At 42.1% G+C, this 25,497-nt stretch overlaps 1 long non-coding RNA gene across 21 annotated transcripts; it reads left to right on the plus strand.

The window, feature by feature from the left end:
* Positions 1-9: 9 nt before the first annotated feature.
* On the plus strand, positions 10-25,191 carry LOC116232830 (uncharacterized). Of its 21 annotated transcripts, XR_016463887.1 has the most exons (11): positions 10-188; positions 1,216-1,304; positions 8,233-8,311; positions 8,453-8,494; positions 9,488-9,628; positions 14,867-15,034; positions 17,451-17,846; positions 18,906-19,074; positions 19,981-20,489; positions 21,583-21,776; positions 21,869-25,191. It is a non-coding gene; the product is annotated as an uncharacterized LOC116232830 (long non-coding RNA). The 21 variants fall into 21 exon arrangements; XR_016463893.1 differs by lacking the exon at positions 21,869-25,191 and having other exon boundaries at positions 19,981-20,035; positions 21,583-21,830; XR_016463892.1 differs by lacking the exons at positions 19,981-20,489; positions 21,583-21,776 and having other exon boundaries at positions 10-220; positions 21,837-25,191.
* Positions 25,192-25,497: the final 306 nt, after the last annotated feature.

Raw genomic sequence — 25,497 nt, forward strand, 5'->3', positions numbered from 1 at the left:
GCCCACCGCCGTTGCCATGGTCCCACCATCCCCCACAAGGGAAATGGCAGCGGGCGTGCCACGGGGATTCGCTTTTTAAAACGTTTTACGTTCAGGGGGCGAGAACGAAAAGATGGCGAAGCATCCAGCTTTCCGAATGTAGGCGAGTTAACAATATACGCGAGGAGCAATCAGCGTTGCAGAGGGAGGTGGATTGGTGTTAAAAAAATCAATTATCCACGTAAATTCCATATATAAATATATATATATATCTTCAATTGATAGGTATAAAACATAGTTTCAAGTAAAAGCAATTTCTTACCGAGGTTACTTTTTGAACCGATGCCTCACAGATAGACAAGAGCCACGAAAACAGATTTTGCAGCTGCTTAAGAATTGTGAATATGCTTCTTCTAACAAATAAGCATCATTCAGAATTTCTGTGCCAGCGGCCTCCTGTTTGCTTCTGCTGACACCTGGCTTGTTCTTTCAGCGTGCAGAACATGGTGTACAGGAAAATGGGGAGAGGAGATGGAGCGGGGAAGAAAACAGGAGCTGGGAAGGGTTTTTAGTAAATTGTGTTCTAACAGCTAATAACATGGGTTGAAAAGCACATTTTCTTAATTGCTTTGTATTTGGCATTGTTTATTATTGTTTCAAAGTTCAGCGTGTTGGCAGTAGCGTTTTGTGGACCTTCTGTAGTACTTTCGCTATGCAAAATGTTTGCAAAGTCATGTCTTTTTTTTTTTTTTCTTGTTCCCCTGCTTGTTGTTTCAGTGACGAGGCCAACACACTGAGAAAAGGTCACTTTCTCTAAAAAATAATAATAATAATAATAATCAGAATTTTAAATCAAGAAATGAATGGCTACTCTTTAAAAAAACAAGCCTAGCACTGTCAGGAAGCTGAAATGTTTCATTTTTATTTTAATGACCTGATAAGACTTTAGATCATCTCTTTATTTCAAGATTATAAGAAACGTTGCAAATACCATGAAAAAGTTTGAAAGAGCTATTGAAAAATTTCTATTTTTATTATCTTTGGTTATGCAGACAAGTCATTCTGTCTACTTCCCCATCGTGAACAAGCTGCCCAAGGAGGCTGTGGATGCCCCATCCCTGGAGGCACTCAAGGCCAGGCTGGATGTGGCTCTGGGCAGCCTGGTCTGCTGGTTGGTGACCCTGCACACAGCAGGGAGTTGGAACTAGATGATCATTGTGGTCCTTTTCAACCCAGGCCATTCTATGAGTCTGTGATTCTATGACTTCCTGGTCATTCTGGAGCATCAGCAGCTGTACGTGGATATGAATTGCACTCAGATACAGGTAAGTTTTGCGTTAATATTTTCAATTTTTCGATGTGTGACGTTTTCATATTCATCCAAGTGAAGGGTTTACGTTGTTGCTTGATATGTGTAACAGATACATATAACAACTGCCTTAAAAGGCAGTTCTTCACCCAGAAAAATTAGTTGATCCGTTTATCTGAAGTCACTCATCTTGTTGAACCCATTGTAAAGGGCTCAGACTGAGGAAGTAGCCTCTGCCTCCTGTTCTACTGTTAGACTTGCTATGTAATTCTGGACGCATGGCTTAACCTTCCCAAATCTGAGTTTAATGAGCTGGATATGTACCATGCCATATGATGCTTATGCTCATGAATAAAGCACTTGAGCTCTGTGAATGAGAAGTGTTTCAGTTTGAGTTCTAATCCTCTGTTGATCAGTCAGATAGAATGCTTCCACTATGCTTCCTTATGTAGCGAAGCGTTCTCTGCTCTGAGATAAACTAGCCTTTATTTAGGAGACCTGAAGGGAAAAAAAAAAAAAACTAAACAAATGATGCATTTGCTAACTTTTCTGAAATTAAACATTCAGTAGAACTCAAAAAATAAATTTATTAGTTTGATTGTATTACATTAATATACATCCCCACAGCTTGTATTACATAAGCCTTTTTCTACCAGGGATTTAGTCTATTAGTTAAGGAAACCCAAGGGATTAATCTGATAGCTGCAGTCAGAAGTTACAGTGTAATTGAAGTCACCCAGGAAACAGTGATACTGAAGTCTGCCAATCCCTGCAAAACAAACGGTTAATTTGCTGCATCTAGCATAGCATATAAGGTGACACTTTAAAGGGGCACAAGTTCTGCACCAGAAATAGGCCTGTTAAGGAGGAACTTGTACTGCACAGTGTATTGCACAGTGTAGCTACTGCTGTTCTTGCTACCAACTACTGCTGTCTGGTTTTGAATTAAAACGTAAAAGTTTTTGGTTGTTTTATTAAAGGTCACATGCAGTGCAGGAGAGGAAGTGAAACATGGCTTGCATGAAAGTCTATTTTAAAACTTTCTTTACTAATTTAGTTGGACTGAAATGTTACTTCATGTTCAAAAGAAAATAGAAAATGCAGTGGCTGTAAAGAAGAAAGTTGCAGAGCATCAGAGCAGCCTTGTTAGTAGCAGGGAGGGACGTTTTGTCACGTTCTGTACTTGTCAGTGGCTTTTGCTGCAAGCAGGGTAATGGAGAGCATCCATCGGAGGAGAAGATCTGCTGTCCGCATGAATGGCATCAAGGAACAGCACAACATTCCAGAAATTCTGCCCTGTCAGTATTTGTGTCGTGCTTGAGCCATTCTAATAGCATAATATACGCAGGAGAAATTTAATTTAACTATTCTCAAAATACACAAGGTTTGGTATTTCTTTTGCACATAACTCTAATGATGTATATTCTAGTTAGTGCAACTTGCTTTCAAGGTTGTAAAGAAATAAACAACAAGAAGAAAATAACATATATATTTTTTCTATCGTCAGAGTAGATTTGTGTATATACTTCACAGCTTTGTTTTCTTGCTGTAAGTTGTAAAGTAACCTTCACATAACATTGTGTAAATGGAAAACTTCTCTGCCAGATAGTGGGCTCTAGCTTTCTTTTCCTTGTAAACCACAGAGAGAACTACCCACTGTTTCCTAGGAGGAGATGGTGCAGTGCCTTGCTGTGGCTTTAGCGAGAGGGCAAGGCTTTGTGATAGAAGATAAGCAAAGTATGATGACTAAGTGGAGTGCTGAAGCTTTTACTGCATCTGTCTTGTACTGAGTTGAATAGATTTTTAGGAACTTGCCAGTCAGGAGACCTGCCTTCATCCTAACATGCAGGCATAGAGAAACTGTATGAACAGAGGCAGGAAGCACTCAGAACAGAAAGGGAAAATGAGCTACTGATGCACGCAGAGCTCTGCTTGGTATGGCAGGCAAAGGAGGATCCAGGAGGAACAGAGGACATCTCTTCTGTGTCTGATCAGCCTGAGACAAACAAAACAAAGTGGCAGCCTGGAGAGTATAAAAGCACAGGAAATGATGCAATTCCAGTCCCACCTTCTCTTTTTTTCTCAGCCTTTGCAGGGTGGGTGAGTAGGAGTTGCCTGTGCCAACTCTGTGCAGGCTGGCAAAACTGGGGCCAGACCCTACGTATTTGAAGTTGTTTCCAGTTTTGTTTGTCAGATCAAGAGAAGGACACCCTTCATAAGTGTTGGTATTAATTCTTTTCTCTTAGTTAATCTGTTTTGTTTCCTGCTGAGGCATTTTACCTTTGTCTCTAAATTATTTCATTCTTTGTTAAAATCAAAAGAAAATAGAGATTCAAAGAAAGCACCTCTTAGAATAGACTAAACACCGAGCATTATTTGTTAGATATATGAAACAGGGGAAACAGAAACTTAGAAATATTCAGGAAGTCAGTATGCATCCAAATAGTTAATAGTTTAGGGGGCAGATAAGCCAACACACCCAGCCCCAGCATTGCATGGCTATATCACCAGCGTTCAGAGATTTCAAACTTTGCTAAATCTTTAATGTCTTTAATATCTTTCTTTGTTTATCAAACCCAAACTCACTCATTTGCTAGAGACAGTGTGGTACTGGGAGCTCATGCAGGTATCTTTCATGCTCAGAGAAGACATCTCATGTGTCAAACTGTATCAGGTGAGAGTTTTCAGCAGGCCTGAATTTCTGCTGAGAAAAAGGACTGGGTTCTCCTCCCTGTTAGCACCACCCAGTCTGAGTCATGCAAGCTGGAAGCAGTAGTGCAGTTGCCAAACTTCCTCACCTAGATCATACTATCCGGTGTAGGCTGCACTGGGATTGTTGAATGAGGTGTTCAGATGTATTCTTAAAGTATGTTAAACACAGGATTGTACTGTTGGGGATTTTTCCACAACATTTCTTTGCCAGACAGAGAAAATCACAGGGTAACAGTATAAACATTTGTTTTTGTTGATTCATTTCCAGACAAACATAAGAACATGTAAAAGTCACATTTTGCTGGATTTAGTTTTAGAATCACAGAATTGTAGAATGGCTTAAGTCAGAAGGAACCTTAAAGATCATCTAGCTCCAACTCCTCTGCTGTGGGCTGGCTGCCCCCCACCAGCTCAGGCTGCCCAGGGCCCATCCAACCTGGCCTTGGCACCTCCAGGGATGGGGCACCCACAGCTCTGGGCAGCAATGCCAGGGCCTCACCATCCCCTAAGTGAAGAATTTCTTCTAACATCTAACCTAAATCTCCCCTCCTTTAGTTTAAATTCCGTGTAGAATTTCAAGTGTGTTTGGCGTCTGCCATCCAAAATACAGACAAGGTTATATGATAGAATTCAGGCATTGTAAATCGTAATGCATTTTGATCACAGGATATGATGCTACTTGGTCACAGCAGCCCAGATCCCTGTAGGACATATACTTCCATTGACTTCACTGGAAGTTAGGGGCCACAGAGGGCTCTGTGGTAGAGAAAATCTGTCTTTTCAGTTATGGCTCCTTATTTGAAGCACTTTCATTTCTGACAGCCTCAAGTGATGCACTGAAATGTGCAGAGAAGGTGTCCTGGGCACTGAACACCTCACTCACAGTAAGCCTCTGTGTGCTCTGGACACATGCCCTAAAACATCCGTAGTTGTTTCAGTAGGTGCAGCATGTGCAAAGTATTCATAAATTGGAATTCTCCATTATGCCATTGATAATATTTTATGGATGCTTTGCAGAGCACCCAGATAACAACCATTGGCCATTCAGACTTTTGGGAATCTGGTCTGCAAAGATTTTGAGTTCTTTTCATACCAGCTGAAGTCAATGAAAGCACCTTATGAAAATGGAGTTCCAGATATTACAGTCTAGCAGACAAAGCTGGCTTATCCCAAATTAAATGTCACCTCTGAGAATGGAATTTAAGTAATTATGGCATAGTGGAAGTCTAAGACAGAGCCGAGGCCAGAATATAAATGATCTGATGCCCAGCATTAACCACAGTGCTGATTTTTGATTACTGTGAGGCTGGATACTGACTCTATAAGAAACAAATGCAGTTTTCAAAAATTACCTGCAGCAAATGCAGAACCCTTCCTGCATTTCTTAATTCAGTTTATATAGAATACTTTTACTTGAATGAGTGGCTGAGGCAAGATGAGGTGTGAGCAGCAATTTCAGAGTGGAAAGTCCCACAGAAGCAGGATGTGAGGGCAGGCAGGCAGGTGCTCAGTAAATAGGCCGTGTGCATGGACACTGGGGAGATTAACTCCCAGCTCCTGTGCTGCTTGGAAGCAGCATACAAGAGGTTAGGAGATGGAAGCACCTGTGTCTTGGTTTTTTAGTCAGTGGGATGCAGGAGAGCCTACTGTGCTTCTGTTTAAGGATAAGAACTTGGATAAAGGTATGCCACCCAACTCATGTTTCCTTGTGCTTCCTTATGAGGAAAATCTCAAGGTCTCAGACTGGATAATGATGTGGAAATGCCCACTGACAGTGACCCCAATAGCCAGGCTCACGGAAAGAAAGTCTCAGATGTGAATGAAGAATGTGAGGCTGCAGCCTAATTGATTAGAAGCAAAGAACTCTCAGACATCTAAAGTGTGCAAAGCATAAGGCTGTCCTCTAATTTCTCAGTTTTGGCAGTTTTGTTGTCACCTGAAGGTAAAGCTAGTATTAATCACTGGGGGGAAAATGCAACCTTTCTCTCTTTGATCTTTCCTCCTTTAATCCTTAAGTTTCTAAGCGCAATAAGACATTTCAGATGCCAGCAATGTATTTTTATCTGGCAATTGTTCAACGCATCTCCTAAAATGGAGAGGTGCATCTGTTGAAACACAGCATGATGCTTCTGGAGGAGGAAACCATCTCCTTTCTGGATTTGCACTGTTCATTGGTCTGACAGCTTTGGATATCCATGGAAATAGAACTGTTCCTAAGATGAATCCTACACATTGCACAGTTGCTCTGCTTCCTGTAACTCATGTAAATATTGGTGACTAATTATTCTCGAAGAAACATCCTTTCTGTGTGGAGTCAGCTTTGCAAGCAAAAGAACATTAGAAGCAGCACCCTGACCAGGTCACTAGCCAGCCAGGAGTGAGCAGAGATTGCAGGCAGGAGGTGGCAGCCTCGAGTAGCAATGAGCTGCTATCTCTGCGCAGTTATGCTCAGACCTGAACACTAATAGGAACAGGGTATGAATAGCTTGGGGTCTGGGTCCTTGCTTTAAGCACTGCAGCTTGAAAATGGAAACCTAATTTTGTCCCTCATGCCCAGTAATTAAAAATGTAGCTAAGTTGCTATATAGTTGCAGTGTCGGACTTGTATGAGTTTTCTCAGAATTTTTAATATTTTGTTCAATATCTTCAGAGGGGAAGAATGTAGCACTCTTTATATAATCTGTAGCATTCTCATCTGGCTTTGTTTCTTCTTCTGTGGAAAATTATGTTGCAGACAAGAATAAGACCCCCCAAAATACTGTATTGTTTTGATTGTGTGTCTAATTCTCAAGCCCCATCCTGGAAAGTTGATGGTCCTCCATGGCCTGGCTATTACCCACAAGGAGATCTATAAGGGAATTTTGCCTCCCTCGTGAGCTACAACGAAGTAATGGCAAATGAACCTGCTTTGATTAAAAATGTCACTGACTGAAATGTTCTAATCAACAAAACCTTGCAATTATCCTCTCTCAGCAGAGAGGGGAACTTGATGACATCATTGTTTTTTTCCAGTGAAAATGCTTAGTTGGAAAAAGACAAAAAAAGATTTAGTGAATCACATGCAACATCCCACTTGGAATCTTTGAACAATCCCAACGAGTGCCATTCACTGCAACAATCAGAATGTAAGCCAAGAGAGTTCTGCAGCATTGCTTTTTGCCCACTGGGTGGGTATGCATGGTAGAAATTTTCCTTGCTCATTTTATTGTAAAATCTGTTCATCCCTTGATTGTGTTTTCCTGGAGTCCCACATTTAAAAAAAAAAAAACATATTTTGAACCAGATGACAGTTTACTTTTTTTTTTTTTCCTTTTTTTCCTTCTGATGCACATGAGAACTCTTTCTTTAGCAGTTTACACGTAGCAAATGTTACATCTGACATCCTTCAAATGGAATCCTTCAGTTAAACTGTGTGTGCACAAATCTGTTCCCCACAGAGACAATGGTCTACCTGGGCAGATATGAATGCAAGACTGGGTTTTCTGTAATAGTCCAATCCTGTTAGACACAGAAGACATTGTCGTGAACGGTTTTATTTAATCTTTTCATTAAACATTTTCCTAAGTTTGCATAAGCAGTCACCCAGCTGTGACTTCCACACAGCCTCAGTAACTCGGAGGGTGTGGTGACTAAATTTCCTCAGAAACTTTCCTTCCTTCTGACTACACCAGAGTAATTCATTCCTCAGCTAACATCATTTGTTTGCTTTGTTTCTTCAGCCTTCATCTGCAGGAGATACCTTGGTGAGGTTAACGGTGGTCTTTCTAATGCAAAAGAGGGATGATTTGTTGAGCCAGATTCCCTAAAGAAAGAAGGCTTATGTGCATAGATTCTGTCTGGCCCAACACCCAGCATTAGAACATGGAATCCCATTGGCCAATTCACTTCAGTATGAAAAAGAGAAGATTCCAGTTTTCTGCCATTCGAGCAATTTTATGAAAGGAGATGGCTGGGAGCAGGAAAGAGAGAATGGCTTTTTTTTTTTTTTTTTTTTTCCTTTAGAATATATGCAATTTTTCAGATATCAAAATGATTTATTTGTAGTCAAGATGAGCATCTGTCTTTGTGTGTTTGTGTTTATTTTTCAAGTGAGGCCACTGAAACTGTGCAAGGACATGCACACCTTGTTTCATGCAGCTGAGCAGTGCTATCAGGACTCTCAGCAGAAGGGCTGAGCCTAACAGCTGTCCTGTGTAAGTGAACTAAACTGTTTAATCTTCACTCCTTCACAGCCATATCACTGGAACAGGAGAATGTGCCAAGAGATGTTTTGCTCCATGAAGAAAGTGCAATAAATTTGAGCCTTATCAGGTCTGTGCTGCTGGAGAAACATGCTTTCCTTTTTTAAAGTGTTTGGAATCCAACAACTTCATTTCTGTTTCTTGGTTTTCTTAATGTAACAGTAGCAGCAGCATTGGCTTGTGTAGAATGTCAACAGAAGTTTTGTTTCAGGTCCAGATGTGCAGAGGAAGAAGACTTTCCTTCCAGAGCTCTGTGAGTCCTTCTAGCTGTTACATACTGACCTGTCACAGAGGGGGTTCTGTGAGTTCTCCCTAAGTCATATTAAGCACAATTAGGTAGATTTTATTAAGCACTTTAAAATCCTGTTCTGACATATGCCATCTGGTTTTGCATCACTTGAATTAGCAATACTCCCACAAACTCTTCTCTTAGCACATCTGAAGAGTGTTAATCCTATTGACTGGTATGTCTAGATGTAAAAGAAATCATCTGTATGTGACCTGAAGCCCTGTTGCCAATGCACAGTCATATAGCATTGTGGACGTGGCTACTGCCTGTACAAAAGAGTGGTTAATTCTATTTGGAGGGCTTGACTATCCAAGCTCTATGAACAGAAAGAAAAGGGCTGACTCATATACAAGCCAATGTCAATGAGCAGAATCACATTTTAAATAAGGCCACTTAAGCAAGTGGTTTCTTATACTGAGAAAAATTGCAGGTAGACTGAAATGGTTTGTTTAAAGTACTACTTTGTGGTTGGGGGCACTAAGGAATCTATTCCAAGTGTGGAAAAAAGTCTCTACCACATATCTTCTAGAGGTTCTAAGAAGGGATGGTTGGAGTGTGAGGGATAATCTTGAGCTGTGAATGGCATGAGCAGACATTTAGGGAACCCTGGCTCTATGTGTAGTAGGAAAGTCTAAGGGAAATGAGCCAGTACATCCCTGAGCAATAGAATCAGCAAAGCCTGGTTTCTGATGGGTTTGTGTCCCATTCTGGGCTCTTTCACATCTAATCTGGTGCAAGATCTGATCCAAATTTTCCCTTGGCCTGCCTGGTCTTTGTGTCTGTCCTAGGACATCGTCTAGTGAACAGGAATTTGGTACATCCTTTCCCATGGCTGGAGGTGCTGTTTGGATCTCTTCATCCCAGTTGGCTGCCTATGTCTGACAAACTTGCAACAAATTTGTATCTTGAATCCTTTATTTTGCTTAAAAACTTATTTGAAAAGTCATGTCATTTCAGATGAGGGGGAGATGGATAGAGAAGAGGGTTTGGAATAGAAAGTGTGAATGGAAGCATGATGGAAACCTGCTTTCACTTTGTGACCTTTGAAGTTGTTCCATACAGAGCTGGCACACAATTTTACAACACTGTACGCTTCTGGTAGGTTCATTTGTTAATTCTGATCTATTTTTTTGTTTTGCAATTCCGTTATTTACTGGATGAGAAAATGTATAGTTAAAATCCCAGATTTAGTCTAAGTGTATGTACAGATCAATTTTTTTTAATTGCCTGTTTGTTAGGCTGGCATTTCTAGTATGATTTGTTTTGTTTAACCTGTTTGTCATTCCAAAGTAATATATATTTTCTTTTCTAAGAAGAAGTTGCACTGGTATGTATGGGAAAACAAAATCCAATACAAGTCAGTGAAACAGTCTAACCAAACGTGTCTAAATCCATTTTAATAGGCACATTTTGTGAACTAGAGAGATTTTCTGTAGTTCTTATCAACATTTTTATCAAATCTTCATGCCAGTAGGTCAGAACTCCATTGTTTTGCTGATGGTATGGCTGACTTGAAAAATAACCTTCCTTTTATTTGAGAACCTGTAGCTGAAATGTGTGGTAGAGCTAGTCTGCTCTTTTGTCTGAGGAAGAAAAGAAATGCTCTGATGGAAATAGAAAGGAGAAACTATTGGAAGAGATTTTTAAAACAAACAGCTGTATGTTTTTCCCCTCTACCTTTGAAAAATTCAACTAGTTCCAAGCATGGATTTAATCTGATGAAGTTAATGTCTATTCATCTTGTTTATATAATTTCTTATGTCATTCTGTGAAATAGATTTCCGTGTTCAGTTCATTATCCAATCATTACTTTTCTGATTCTGATAACCAGTCAGCCTGCAGGGTGCAAGCCCTTCTTTCAACAGTTGCAGTTGATAATATTGAACAATAGTGAGGTAGATAGACTGGGGTTCCCCTCTTTAAGGAATTCAGGACATCATGAAAGCCACAAAGTGACTCCTTCACAACACTAATACAGATGGCATAACTGGTATGTTCAGCTGACTCTTGTCTGAGATGTTTGCAGGGTTGTAAACTAGCAGTATCCTGCCTGTTTGGTCTGTGTTTGCATTGGCTTAGCCAACATCAGAATCTGCTCCAGGGATAACAAAGGTAGCAGAGGTGGGGCTCTTTTGGACTTGTTAGGCCATTTTCCTGCGGTGGATGTAATGTTTGTTAGCAGATTAGAACTGAACCTTGGGTATCATAAACGAGTTGGCCATGACCCACAGTGTGCCCTTGTGGACAAGAAGGCCAGTGGTATCCTGGGATGCACTAAAAAGAGCGTAGCCAGGCTCTTCTTAGTGGCGTGTAGCGATAGAACAAGGAGTAATGGCCTAAAACTTGAACATAGGAAGTTCTGTACAAACGTGTGGAAGAACTTTGTGCTAAGGATGACTGAGCACTGGAACAGGTTGCCCAGAGAGGATGTGGAGTCTCTTTCTATGGAGATATTCAAGACCTGTCTGGATGCTGACCTGTATTGGAGGGGACCTGCCTTAGCAGGGGGTTGGACTCAGTGATCTCTTGAGGTTGGTTCCAACCCCTGTGATTCTGTGATTCTGTGAGTTTGTGGGGTATGTTCAGTAAAGAAGAGCTGTCTTCCAGAGAACTCCAATTTAGTTACAAGTTCTCAAAGGCAAATCCTTACATTTAGCTGAAAAGTATTCTTCCTTTACAGCATATGAAAAAGGCCTCACAGTTTATTTCTGAAGTGAGAGGAGGGAGTATCAGCCTGTATTTCTGCCTTTTCCATACAGAAACATTCAACTGATACCAGTGGGTAGGTGCTGCATCACGGAGCTGAAAAATATAGAATGACTGAATCATTAAAAGAAAAGTCCTTATTCCCAACTAATAACTCCTTCAGGAGGGTTCATATTTTTTTAATTTAATAAATACAAAATATTATTTCTTATTCAAAACAAGAACCTGTCAGGTTACACTCTTGTAATTCCACTGCTTTATAATTGCAGTATTCTCTCAGTAAGGACCAGAAGTTTTTGTATATAAAAACAAGCTTGGGAAGAAAAGAGAATATAATTTGAGGCCTTCTTTAAATATCATGAGAATTAAATACTCCTTTTCTGTTTATAGTATACTTTCTATACTGTGTGAATGAGTATTTTGGGGTATTTGTTCTTAGCACAGTGAATGAACAAAATGGTCCTCTTGATTCTGTGAATGGAAGAAGTCTCTTTTTGTGTGTAACCTTGGCAGCAGACATAAGATGCTCATGGATGAAGGAAAGACAAATGATTATGGAAATGATTATGGAAGCTGGAGACTGGGAGAGGACTTAAAGAGTTGTATCACAACGTGTTTATTCTACCCTTAACATTCTTCCCTTGATGCTAAGTGTATTAGAAGCGTTGTCTGGATCATGGAAAACAAGATTTATTCACAAAAGCCACACAGTGTGCTCCTGGTGCCCCAGAGCACAGACCACATCCATATCACTCACAGTTCTTACCATGCTCAGTGTACATCCCAGCATCTCAGATCACCTTTTCCAGTAACACTTTTGGTATTCCTTCTGTCTCTCTGTAGATCAAGCCAAAAGTAGGCTTTACACCACTACTACAGCAAGCAAGGGACTGCCAGCTTAGCAATGCCTTGAACACCATCACATGGGACTTGCAGTGGCAAAGTGGTACTTAACAACTCTATTTTCATAGTACTTGGCTGCATCTCTTTGGGTCATTCATATATAATAAAATATTCACACTGTTGGAGATGGGATTCTGAGCTCAGCAGCCTTTCAGTGTGACCAACCATACTGTTCATACGTAGATGCAACAGCTATTTTAGTTAAGTCTGTTCTGCAGTGTAGACATTGGTGAGTCCGTTGTTATGAAGGAAACAGAATGATTTCCTTCATAACAACGGACTCACCAATGTCTACACTGCAGAGCAGACTTAACTAAAATGATAGAACATTTAATTGATTAATTACGCTATATTCAAAATGCAGTCAGATCAGAGTGGGAATTAAGTGACTAAGGAAAAATGGCGTACCTTTCAAAAAGTACAAAGAATATTGTCAGTTTAACATAATAAGTGCTGCTCAAGAGTATTTCACAGATCTCACTGATGAATATCTAAGAAAATCTGAAAGTTACAGCACACACACAGGACAATTTGTCATTCCATTTGCATTTCTTTCCTCCTCCCCATATTTTTTCTCCTTAAAGCTGGCCAAGCCACACCTGTAGGGATTTTTACTCTTTGCTCTCATGCCCTGAAATATAACCTCATCATTCCAGACCAATATGTGACAGTCATTTAGCAATACCTCTGCAAAATTTGAGGATGTTAACAGAGTTAGCAAAAAGCATGCAGTGTAACTTTTAGAAGCCAGGCTAAAAATTTAGTGCCAACGCAAGGGACATCTGCTTTTTTTCTGGTCAAAATGAATAGACTGAATTACTGAATTACTGAGACGATAAAGATGGAGTCTCATGATGGTATTGTACACTGCTTTGCTTTTCATTTTGAAGAGAACTCATAAGTAATGGACAAAATCAAATGAATCACCCCCTATATTTCAGCCATCTTGTCTCAGCAAATGGTCAGTAGTCAGTAAGGAGAAGCAGGAACTTCAGACAATGATTTGTTCCATTTATCTTAGATGCTCATTTCAAGATAGAGGAACTCATCCTCAGAAGGAGGAAGGCATACCATCTCGTATGTGCAGCTGTCCTGCTTAGCTTCTAAATGAATACTACTCTAACTAGCATACCTAACCTGTTTTTGCTACTGGAATCAGATGGAAATACAGTCAGTATTTGCAAATGCAAAGCTCTACAGAAATAGAATTCATCGTTCTATATTTCACCCTGCTTCACAAATAGGCAGAGAAGGCTTTTTTTTCATCTACCCACTAAGAACAAAGTGCTGATTTGGCTCTATGGTTCTTGGAAACTGTCTTTGCTCTGCTATTTCCTGTTATTTTCTCAAGCTGTGTATTTTAGATGTGAATGAGGACCAACCCTGAATCTCTTTTTGCTTGTAGCAGTATGACATGATGCCTTGGACAGATGTAGATGGATGTTTCTTGCCAGTAAAAAAAAAGGAATGGAAAATGAAAGCACAGCAGAAAGTGCTGTGTTCTCAGTTTAGTTCTGAGGATTCACTTCTCACTGCCTAAGGTAAACCATGGCAACACCTTCAGTAGTGCTGACCTTACCTGACACGTTCTGACACCAATTCCCATCCCCTGGTAAGACCTTTGGCACTTTGCATAATTGTTATTTCTTTCATCCTCAGACACACGTTACACTGGCAGACCAAGGCAGCAAGTGCTTGTTTGGTAGCATTGGCAGGGGCTCTGAGCATCTCCTTTCACAGCTCTTTGCTGTAGCCTGACATTGTGAAGCTGCCTGCAGGCCAGGCAGTGCTGCAGGACAGGCAGACACTTCCAAAGAGCACTCCTGGCAGCATGAACAGACAATTAAATTTAAAGACGAGGCACTGCTACCATTCGTTTGAATGACTGTGGTGCTTCAGCATATTGCTAGTGTTTGTTGACATGTGTAATTTATAGAATTTGGTTTGTGTGTGGTGGGAAGAGGAAATATATCACTGCGGTGATCTGACACCTCATCTGCGTCGGTGGCCTTATTTCATACCTTTTTGCATGCCAAATAGAATGAAGTGCTCTCAGAATCTGTAGATAACCTGGCAGGAGTTGAGTGAGTGTCCTTAAAACCATTTGTAACTGGTGCACCTTTGTGTTTTCTGTTTTGTGACCTTGGCAGCCCAGTGATTGGGAAAGTTGCTCATATGCCATCTGCACCTGCTACTTTTGCCGTGCAGCAATAGGTCATTTCCTTCCCAAACATGACTGGCTTCTGATACCACTGGGAAATTGGCAGCTCTTCTATGAAAGCAGTAGATTCCAGTTTCTTCTTTTGGCTTTTCACTGAGATAGGAAAGGAGTTGTTATGGTTATGTCCCCAGTGCTCTGTGTCGGAGCTTTCTTTCCTACATAACTGCTTTTTCAATCATTAAGTACAATCAGTATATGGAATCATATCTTGTACTGTATAATACTATATTACCCTGAGGTATTTTTTTTTTCCCATATTGTGGTCTTAATTCTAAACAGAGCTGCACAAACTACAGTGAAAATGTTTCCCTTCTGTCTCATGGTATTTCTTTCTCATTTCTATGAGAAGAAGAGAGTGCAGAATAAAGTTGCTATCTTGACTTCTGGCTAAAGAAACAACATAGCAGGACCTTTCTACTTATATCTCTGTCATATCGAAAAGATGAGGTGTAGGAGTGTTCATTACTCTTTTCTCAATGATTTTCTCAATGAATTCTTTTCTCCAGAGAGGATGGAAGCTGTTGCAATTTGTCTTTATGAGGTATCCTTAAAATCAACAGGTAAGGAATCATTGTGTTGAGCAACACACAGGCAATCTCCCCATCTCCAGCCTCAAGAATCACCTCTGCAAAGAGCTGGAAAGGAGCTGTGCACCTGGCAGGGAGTAACAGGAGGTGGTGAATTTAGTTTCTACTCTTAACAGCATGAAACGGCTGCACTGGCTTTACTTGTGGTTCAAAGATTTGCTCTCTCTGAAAGTTACTGTAAGTTGTTTGTGGCATAAATGTGTGCCTTAACAAACGTGCAGTCTTTTTCTTCCTGTCAGCAACTGGAGATGGTGATAGGACCACGTGTTTTTGCCCATGCTTTCATGTAGCCTTGTTAATGAAACAGGTAATCCTATTTGTCTTAAAATCAAGGCAAACATCTCTCGTGTTCTGTCCATCTGTTCCAGACACTAACAGCACGCTCATCACCATGGTATTGGAACAGTCTGGTACACAAATAGCAATCAGCAGCTATTAGCATAATATTATTACTAGATCCATAAAGCTAATATTGGCAGAGATAGGAGGTGTCGCACATTGTGAGCTAGTTTCTCAGGAGATGTACTGTGTTCTGCCAGAATGTGATAATATTCTGTATAAAAATCAGTAGATGGATGCAATTTTTAATTATTTCATGCAAGCAGCATAAATTGTCCATATAATACAAGTCAATGATTTCTTTTTACAATCAGTAATTAGCAATCCATTGCTGTCTTGTAGTAAAGCAGCATTTTTTAGAAAGCTAAGCGTATAAACAGGAGGGGGAACGGCTGTTTGTGAGGGTGGGTAATGACAGGATAAGGGAGAATGGTTTTAAACCAAGCCAGGGGAGGTTTAGGTTAGATATTAGGAGGAAGTTTTTCCCATAGAGGGTGGTGAGGCACTGGAACAGGCTGACCAAGGAGGTTGTGGATGCTCCATCCCTGGAGGCATTCAAGGCCAGGCTGGATGTGGCTCTGGGCAGCCTGGTCTGGTGGTTGGTGACCCTGCACATAGGGTTGAAACTAGATGAGCATTGTGGTCCTTTTCAACCCAGGCCATTCTGTGATTCTATGATATGATTCTAAGTTGTTTTTTTTTTCAACATTCATTAAATCAAACACTCCTTTTTTCCATCCTCCTAACCCCCAGTCACTGATGCAGACTGAAACAGGAGCAAATCTTTGCATGCAGGAGGTCACTCATCCCGAATGTCCAGCATGTTAGACAAGGTATACTCAGTTGGAGTAGTGTAGTGTTGGAGAGGCATGTCACTGCAGCTTGCCAGATAACTGTCGTGCTGTGTCTGCACACACTTCCAATGCTTTCTGAAAGGAGTGAAAGTAGCTTTCTGCTTGGCTGGCCCACAGAAGGAACACAGATCTTTCAGATCAACATTTTCAGACCTCAGACCTTTCAGATTACAAGGGAAGCAGATTGCAGATCCCTCCAAAAGGTCCTGACTCTCCTTACACCCCTACACAAATCTAATTTACACACGTTGAAAAGTCCAACTTCAGGTGTTTCCTTTTCATTTGGTCGCTTTTCCTATAAGATCTGTTTTGGAGCTGAACAGCCACACTTTTTCAATCCCTGGTATATAAATTGCTAGTTAAAAGAAGTGGATTCCTCTCAGGCAGCATATTTTTGCAGATCTGGTTCAATGAATAGCTCATACATATATATATATATACACACACACACATATATAAAGCTTTTCTTTCCGTTCTTAGTCAGAATATATTCCTGGGAGACCTATTTTGCAAGCTTGTCTGTACGACTTCTGTAGAGAAGAAAGCAGACAGAACCTTTTCAGATTGCAGCTTCACAGTTGCTGTGTTGAAAGCATGAAGCAAAAGTGAAACCGAGCTATTACAGTTCTTAGTTTTCATAAACAGCTTTTCCTTGCTTTGCTCTTCAGCAAATTCCTGCTGAGCTAACATTTCTGTTAGCATGACAGTGTCCATACATGCTCTGCTGTAATGAGAGTGAGCATCTTTGTCTGAGCTGGTTGTGATTGCGTTGAAAGAAACAGAATGCCATTGTGTGTCAGTCCTTACTCTTCCACTGAACATGAAACTTCCTTGGTCATGCTGTTGGTTCAGTCTCCAGTCTCCATTTTCATATCAATAGCAGTTTTTTGTTTTCTTTTTATCTCACTTACAGAATTCTGCATGTGTAATAAACTAATGAGAAACGTAAATGGCTCACTAATAATAGTGCAGCCAAACAGCTGTGTATGAGTGGAGCTCAGCTGAAATGGACAGGGAGACAAATAGGAACTATGTTGTAAAAACAGAGGATCACTCCTCGCAGTTCAGCTCTGCCTTCCTAACAGCTTTTGGCTCAGCTATGGGATGGAGTCCAAAGTACTGGGTGACATTCATACATGCTAGATACAGCGGAGGGCATAGGGCAGTATTTTTATCCTGTTATTCACTTTTATCAATCTCAGTTATTAAGCAAGTGGTGCAAATTAGCATTAACCTTGACTTAAACATCTAAACGTAAACATCTACTTCCCATTAGGCTAACTATGTATATCCCATTGTGTTTCTTGCAGGGTCTATGTCTCATGAGTGCATGCCATACTGCCCCACTGGGATACAGTGCAGTGAATAGGAAAAGAAATGTGTTTGAAATTGGCACAACTGCAATAAACATAACGTTACAGCTGGAACTTTCTTGGATCTTTTCTCTCTTGCTGTCATAGGCCAATATCTTGGTTCTCTGCTGTCAATTGCTTAGAAGCAATGTTATTGAGGAGTCACTTCTGCCTCAATTTCGTGCATTTATTGAGACTGAAAAAACTATAGCTGGACTAAATGCTGTAACCACAGCTGACTTTATGTAGCTCTTTTTGCCATGGACATGACTGCCCACCAAAGAAAATGAAGATGCATCACTTTCATTTTTTTAAATGTCTTCTTGTTTCCATGAACAGAAAGCAGTAACAAAGGTCTGTGCTTTATCTTCTCTGACTGCAGCGTGTGTTGCAATATGACATACTGCCACTGCAGCTCTCCCTTGCTTTCTCAGTTTTAGATAGGCTGCATCCTCCTCAGCAGTCTTATATGTTTATGATATGAAGCTTAACAGATGTAGCCATGAAATGTTATTATTTTACATTACTTTGCACAATTCTGAATGCCACCTCGAGACAGGATTTGGGGGAGAACCATGGCCTCATAGATGTGTAGAAGTCTGTGCCTCCCCACACTGAGTCAGGGGTCACTACATCTGGCAAGTGTCACATTGGTACAAGGGCTTGCACTAGAAAAGTGCAGGTGGCATGCTTTCAATTAATGAAGAATGCCGGGGTCTCCAATAATGTTAATTACGTGTTGATGGAGAGAGCAATAGTCCACTGCTCCTTCCAAACTCTACTCTTAGAACTAACAGCAACTAAAAATCAGCTCAGTGGAAGCTGTTGCCCTTTTCCCCATGTGCTGTATCTCTTCCATGTGGATCTCAGCTGGATAGCCAATAGCAAAGCAAGTGTGGCTGTTCTCATTTTCTGTTCAAATGCTATCTCAGATAATAAGCCTGAGTGATTTTCTGACCCACACACATTTTCTGACCCATGCACCTGATTTAGTGATGATTTTACCACGTCTTCTGAACCATTAGCAAGTTTTGTATTTGGACACTGAACACTAGCCATGGAATGAATATTAAATGGGACAGTATTGTGCTAGATAGAAGCTGCATCTGAATAATCTCATGTGTTCAAAATGTGACCTGTTTTCTCCACAGTACAGAAAGAATCTCATTAGTTAATGAACATAGGCAGTGCGTGCAGGAACTGATTGTGTTTAATTGTTTATTATTTCATCTTTAAATAGCTATAAATAATTTTAGTTCCTGATTTTGAATAACATTCTTTCTAATTATTTTTCACCACTGTTACCAGTGGAATGTAAATATTTTCTTTCTTTTTTTTTTCTTTAATCCTTAGTGGTTAATTTATAGATCCTGGAATTATATATCTGTTCTGTCTCCTTTTGTCTGCTTTTAGGAAGAAACTGGAGCTGCCTCATCAATGCCTCTTCCATATTGTCTGATCTCAGGAGAAGGACAGCATGGATGAATTTGTGCAACAACCCTACCCGTCATAGAAGATTATATCTTACAGGAAAATCCACTGGTGACTTGTAAGCTACACTGGCCATTCCTCACTCACAGTGGTAAGCAGTCATTTGAGATCTGCAAGAATCTTTTTTGGTATACCTGGAAACTAGTCTAATTATTTAAGTTTCTAAAGACAATTTAGAATCCACCTTCTGTGGACTAAAAAATCTATTTAGTGCTTATTTCTTGTCTTGGCTGTTCCATGATAGTGAGCTTTACCACTTGAATTCGCTGATTGAAGTTTTAAGCTGAATGCAGCCTCTATTTATTTTATTTCTTTTTTTTTTTTAAATCTGTTACCAAAATTCAAAGCATTTTGCAGTTCAAAAACTGTTCTTTGCTTCATCAAAGATTTTATTAAACTGATCAATGCCACCCTCCTCACAGGACTGTAGTGGTGTCTATCCTTGTATGATACAGATAATAGGAATTACGAGATTTGATCTGAAATAATAGGGATGATACTTAATCCTCATCTGCCAGCTGAAGGAATTGGAGTAAAGGCTGTCAATTACAGATCCGTAAGCTAGCCTTACAGATGTGCTGTGTTAGGATGAAGGCATTTGGTTCTTAACAGACACAGAGCCCAAGCTTTCTCGCTGCGTTTCTGTTACATGTAAGGATTAATGCTGAATAACAATGATAACAGATGAATCCCATCTGGTTTTCTGTTGTTTGCTAGTTCAATTCAGTGTATAACTACTCACAGTTTAGTCTGCCAGCCAAGGAAGGTATGCAATTATCAACAATGTGATAGGATAAACCTGTTACGTAAGCATATTTTCAGATCTCTCCAAATTCCATAATACTTAACAAAGTATAACTCTTGAGGTGAAATGCACCTGTTTACAGAATGATTCAGCATCAAGGAGAGGTGTGCTTTAGAACTTTAGGTAGACTAAATGTCCTTGCTGACTGATCCTATGCCTTCCAGTTGATATCTTTCCTATTGTCTCTTTTAGGCATGAAATATAGCAGGATACTTATAAGAAGTAGAAACAAGAAAAACACAGAGTTGTAAGGAAGATTTTTGTGTTTGGAAGACTGTGGGGGCCCAAGCATGGCATGCACTGTGTTTGGGGGTGGGGGGGCTTCTTTAGTGTGGCACCTTTGAGCTGTAACTTATTTCTCCAACTGCGTATCCAATCATTGACATGGCAGGAGTCCAAAATAATCCTGTTTGGAGAGAGGAAAGTGCCTGTAGAGCTGGGCTGAAGTTGTTTGTCCTTTCCTCGTGAAGATATGCATCATGTGGGAGGTGGCTCCTCCTTCCTCCCTGCATCTTTAGCCACTGTGAAAACTGATAATTCCATGAGACAGTCAACTATGCAATTGCAGATCCACATTTAATCACAGAAGTCTGAGATGCTCTCTCCCAACACACAACTAAGCAGTACAAAGACATGCAAGCAGCTTCACAAACTTGCTAACAGATGCCCCATACCAAGTGAAGTGAAGTTGTTAGTGATGGGTAAGTAGGGAGAACGATGGCCCAAAAAGCTGATATTGAAGAAAAAGGATGATCAGTGGAAGATGAAAGAAAGTACAGACACTGATTTGATTTGCTATTGTTTGCTAGAAATGTATCCTTTGCCCACTTCTAGATGCCATACAGATGTATAAAGAAATTGCAGCCTGTCAGTCTAACTGGATGAAGCTCTCTTCCAGTGCCCTGGCATCAAAACTCTATACAACAACCTTTGGTATTAAATCAGTGTCAGTGTTAAATAACATCTGTGCCAAGCAGGGAGATGCCAGCCCTGTTGGATGAATACATGCCAGAGCATTTAGATGCTAACTGGTGTGATGAATTAAACTCTTATACAAATAGATACCTAGGCACAGAACACAGAGACCAAATTCCATTGTGCACTACCCTGTTATCTCCACTTGGTTGCAAAATGCTTGAGTCAGAGGCAGGAGATAGCCTTTGGCATTATCTGTGAAGAGTACTATGATCCCCAGTAAGCAAACCAGTGTGGTTTTACTTCCTGTTGTTCCTGGGCCTTTTTCAAGCGAGCTTTCTAGCAGTACTCTGCCCCAATGTTTATGTGGCAATCAGCTGAAGTCTGCATTAGTAAGAAAGAATTCATTTCCAAGAAGGGAACCAGATCTGTGGGCAGGGCATCAGGTGCATCAGGGTCCAACCTCCTGTCGCACAGCTGTGGTCCTCAGGCTGAGCTGCCATGACAAAAACAAGATACAGAACCCATCCTTGGATGGTGTAGAGCCACAGACACTGAGCACATCAGTTTGAGCTCTTTCTTCTTTATCTTTTGTGGCACTGAAAATTATGATCAAAAAGATGGCCAGGATGTAGCTTATTAATTAAAATGTTCACCAGCAACCGTAACTGAAAGCCTGAGCTGCTTAATTTATCACTGGTTTTACCACTGAGCTTTTTTAGATTTCTTGTGGGCTCTTTAAGGGATCACTGGAATTGCCACTTCTGGAAGCTTTTAAGAAAACAGTTATTTGGATTGAAATAGATACAATTTAGGCAGAGGATACAACTCAGTTGTCTCTTGGTGTCTCTTCCAACCTTATTTTTTCTACGATTTTAGCAGGTGCATTCAACTCCTGCCCTGAGCTGGCTGTGTTCAGCTGCTTCCAGTAGGCCTGTGCAGCTGAAGCTCCAGTGGCTTCCTCCAGGCAGCTCGTGCAATACAACATGTGGTCTTGTCAGTTTTGCAGAAGGTTGGGAAATCAAGATCTGAACGATGCCAACAATGCAAACTCAAGAACAACATAAAGAAAGGTATAAAAGTTAATAGATATTCCATTTAATATAATCTTCTATTTCAAATCTGCATGGCAGTTACCCCCAAAACTCCTACGTGCTCACCACAGTACTGAAGCAAAATGAAGCCTGGATTCTGAAGAAAGGAGCCAGAACAAGGTGCTAGACATCTTTCCAGAAGTTTCCCAACAGAGATAGATGTCTGCTCTCCTGGGAGAATGTCCCTCACATCCACGAAATGCTCGTGACACTTGATTCTACTTGTACCTACTTTGTTTCTGTCTGCAACCAGAACTGAGGTGAAACCTCTGGCCCCGTTCCCCTCACTGCAGGATGAAGAAGCACAGGCCATGCCAGGCAGAAACAAGAGGTAGGGCTGAACTGATGATTCGCAGACCAGTAAATTCCATTACACCATGAAGTTACCTATCTCCTCTGAGAAGCAATGTGTGATAGTGGAACAGCTCTTTTTAAAGATTCCAGAACACCATTTCCCTCCCCAGTTCTGTTCTTCTGTCATCAGACTACACCTAAATATGGTTCATTGACTCCTTCCCTCTCAGTGGTGCCCAACAGCTACATGCTTCTCCTTTGACCTTTATTTCCTAAATCAAGAATTCACAAGGAGGAGAAGAATGTGCCAATACCACTTTCGATGTGCTGCCAGCACACCTGGAATGGACTGATTGTATTGTTAGAAAAACATCGGCATCTGAAAAGCACTGCAGAAAGATTAAATATATGGGAGGATTGTGAGCAGTACAGGAGAGACGAACTGCTATTGATAAGCCCAAATCAGTGTTTGTTTGTTCCCCAGGACTCCCAGTATCAAAACAGCCATCTGTAGCAACTCAGCTCGCTGTTGTGTATTCCTGGTACCTGAGCTTCTCAGTCTGGTTGTTGCGCATTTGTTAGCCTGTGACCTTCCCACAGCATGTACCAGACACTGAGCAGGGGAGGGAGAAGGAAGAGCAGAGGAAGACAAGTGGAGAAATAGTTTTATTTTTTATTTTCATTTTACACAAGGTCTAGGGAAAAGGACACTGGCAGAGGCCAAATGATATCTGAACACCACTGTGCTAACATGGCAACTTTGTGGGAAGGCAGTATTTGAGTCAGAGGCCTGATTCTCCCTACCTTTGGTTCAAGACAAAGGTAAAAATTGTTTAAAAGCTGGTAGACAACAGACCTGAAACCAGCCCTTGCCCTGTGAGGGTGTGGCACGATGATATAGCTAAAAAGATAGAACATTTTTGTATGAAATGAAAGCAGAACAGGAAGGAGTGAACCTCATGCAGCTCGATGCTCTCTGCAGGCCCAATGCTCTCTGCAGTCTGTAGGGGTGCTACCCTCGCAGTCCCACTGTCAGCACTGCAGTGGAGCAGGCACATGAGCTCCATACTGCAGTGCAACATCTGTGCTCAGAAATGGATTATGCAGCTGTTGCATTCTTCCACCATCATTTGTGCTGCTTTGCCTCCTTCCTCTCCCCCCTTATATCTGCCTGCAGCCATCACAGATTGCTCTTTCTCTTCTTCCCACTCTCTAAGCTGTGTCTTGTCCCCTTTCCACCCTCATTTCCCAGAGCAGCAGCTGCCATGGGCACCTTTTGTGGCCTACGGAGGTGGGAAACGGGGAAGGCAGGCCCCAGCCTGTAACCCAAGTTGGGACAGCAGTCAGAACCAGCGGAGCTCAACCTCAAAAACAGAAGTTACTGAGTCAAGATAGCGATCCAAGGTGCACAGAACCAGGGAGGACGATTACAATTCAAGGCAATCTGTGCTCATGCTTTTTCCTAGGCTGCTCTGGTAGCACAGTACAGCTGGAGCCAAAGGAAATTCTGCAGCTGATTTCACTAACAGGATAAAATATTTGGCACAAGCAGAATTCAGCCCTGAAGGTATATGAATAATGTTTCCCCAGCCAGCACATGATACCGCTGCTAGCGTTATGCTCCTTTTAGTAAGAGACAGGGTGGGCCTCTTGGACTATCCAGTGGTTCATGGTGTTCAGGATGCACCATGATACCCACTTAATGAAGGAGAAGGAACAGGATGCACTGTGACACAGACAATAAATCATTGCTCCCATCCCAGCTGGAAAGCAGGCAGTGGTCCCAGCCTGCTCATCCAGTCCAACAGGTACGGAACTGTGACAGCAACAGATGACCTCAGCCTGCACCTCCCAACAGACATCCTGTAGTTCTGCCCTCTCAGAGCAGATAGGCAACCTGCAGTGACAGGTTACCTTGCCTGCTGTGCCACTGCTTCGGTCGTACAGATTAAATATGCTTTTCTCAGACACAGAAACTATTATTTCTCTGCGATGAAGCAGCATCCCACATTCTTATTAACCTGTGCCCTACTTCAGAAGCAAATCTAATTTGCAGCTTTCATAGTTTGCTACAGCCAGAATTGGTTTGTTCCTGTGTCTGCTCTGAGTTTGCTGATTTTCTACTGCACTGAGTATGGCACAACTCTCTTTTCTGTGGCCTGTCAGCATAACTCCTGAGAAAAACAGAACAAGGCATTGGGGTGGTTGGAGCTGTTTGTTTCAACACTCACACAAAAAAAGGCAGAAGTGTTAAAATGTTAATAATACAAACATAATTTGTGTCAGCAGAGAACAACGTTCTGTCAATATTCTGTCTGGGATGTTCCTACACTTCTGGTCACCTCACACTGAGCATCTCAAATATGCTATTTGAGAGAAATTTGGGTGAAAAGACAGAATTTCAGAGGCTTCAGTGCATTTCTGGTGGTGTGCATTAAAAAAGAGGGGTGGGGAGTATTATTTCACATGTACACCATATAGGGAAAGGGAAGCGGAGCCTTCCATGATGGCCACCACGAAAGCAGAACGCACAGCACCGTGACTGATCCACACGGAGGTCACTGTCTGACAACCAACACAACCAAGCAAAGGAAGCCCGGAGCTTTTAAAACCAACGCTCGGCATTTCCCATTTCAGCTGGCACACTTTGTTGACTTCCCTTCTGGAAATCAACGTAACCGTGCTACAGACACGGAGCCGCGTGGGGCACGAGCAGCTCCTCACAGTCTTATTGTAGGGAAACAAGAGGATCAGCTCCTGTGGGCACTGAGCTCTGCCGCCATGGCAGCGCTGCCCTGGGATGCAGGTTTGCGGGTTGTTCCTTTGAGCCGCCTGGAAGATAAACTTTGGTCAACCTGTTACACGGCGCCCTTTGTAACTAAGGGACGCCAGCTAACGTGTGGTCGGGGATCGACATTCCCCAGGCAATCATGTGGAGCCGCTGGGACCGCAATCCCAGCACGACGTCGGAGCGACCTGCGCGGTCAGGAAGGGCAGAGCCTTGGTGGGAACGCCTGTGGAAGCGCCGCCATACCGCTCCATGGCGTACCGGCCCTGTAGGCACCGCGGTCGCACCTCCACAACGGCAGCCAGGCCTCGGCAGGCCGCGGCCCCGCCCCGCCAGGCCCCGCCCCGCCGGCTCGCCCGGGCTGCCACGTCTGCCCGCCGACGTCACCCCGGCCGGCTCCTCCGCGGCCAATGCGCAGCGCCGCCCGCCGCGCCGCGCCGACGGGGCCGAGGGAAGAAAGGCCGGTCCGCGCGCATGCGCCGGCGCCGCCGCGGGGGCCGCCGGGAAAGCGAGTCTTCTGCCCCCCGGCGCCGCCGCCATCTGTCCCGGGCGGCGGGCGGGGCGCGGACTCGCTTTCCCGGCGTGCCCCGCGGCCGCCCCCCGGCCATGTAAGCGCCG

The sequence above is a fragment of the Phasianus colchicus genome, chromosome 2 (genome assembly GCF_987193195.1).
Source record: "Phasianus colchicus chromosome 2, bPhaCol1.hap1.1, whole genome shotgun sequence".
NCBI classification, from domain to species: Eukaryota; Metazoa; Chordata; class Aves; order Galliformes; family Phasianidae; genus Phasianus; species Phasianus colchicus.